A 988-nucleotide genomic window follows, 5' to 3' on the forward strand; every position below is an offset into this window, starting at 1 on the left:
GAACATGTCGTCCCCCCGTGTCCCCACCCGGAGGCGGGTGCGGCACGGGCAGCGCTACAGCACCCTGGACAGGTCCGGGCTGGGGGCGTCCCCGGGGGCCGGGGTGTCCCCAAGGGCGACCCCCAAAATGGGAGTTTCTGTCCCCTCAGGTGCCAGGGACCTGGCTTCATGGGCGCCGGGGTGTGGGGGGGCCCGGGGGCCCGTCCCCACGGGAGCCCACCATGCCCCTATGTATGGATGGGTGGCTGCACACACGTGCAAGCACACGTGTGAGCGTGCTGCATTTGCACGCTTATGTGCGAGTGTGACCGTGTGTGAGCATGCACGCATTGGTGCATGTCACCGAATTTCTGCGAGGGAGCACACGCGATCTGTGCCTATGTGTGGCGACTTTGTCACCTGCACATCTCCATGCCTTCCCACGTGCGCCCATATAGGCACCCGTGGGCACCCATGCGTGTGCCTGCGCCTCCCTTCCAACTCCAGCCAGGTCACCCGTGCCCTCTGTGGGTGCTGCCCAGGTGCCAGGCTGGCCCAGCACTGCTCGCATCTCGCCTGGTGCAGCCCCACAGCCCCATGGCCGTGGCCTTAGCAGCCCCACAGCTTTGCCCCTTGCCTGGCACAGGCAGCCTAGTGGGGTCCCCACCAGCGGGTGAGCTGCCACTGCTCAGCTTGTGGGGCCAAGCAGCCCCACGGCCTGGCTGGCACATCTGGAGTTGTTGCCCAGTTGGATCCAGCCCATGCTTGAGGGCTCTGGTGGGTGTAGGGCACCCATTTGCAACTCAGAGCTCCCAGAAACTGAGGCAACCCTGTGCTGGAGGCAAAGGCGAGGCGGGCTGTGAAACCTCAGGCACTACAGCTGCTACCCCAGGGGGTCACATGCTGTGGGGGTGCCCTGCACCCCGAAACAGCCCCCAGCTTAGGCCCAGGAGCTTGGCAGGTGGCATCATGTCATGCATACCCCCCTCGACACTGGTTTGGTTCAGCA

Source organism: Egretta garzetta, unplaced genomic scaffold (genome assembly GCF_000687185.1).
Source record: "Egretta garzetta isolate BGI_Z169 unplaced genomic scaffold, ASM68718v1 scaffold59, whole genome shotgun sequence".
Classification (NCBI taxonomy): Eukaryota; Metazoa; Chordata; class Aves; order Pelecaniformes; family Ardeidae; genus Egretta; species Egretta garzetta.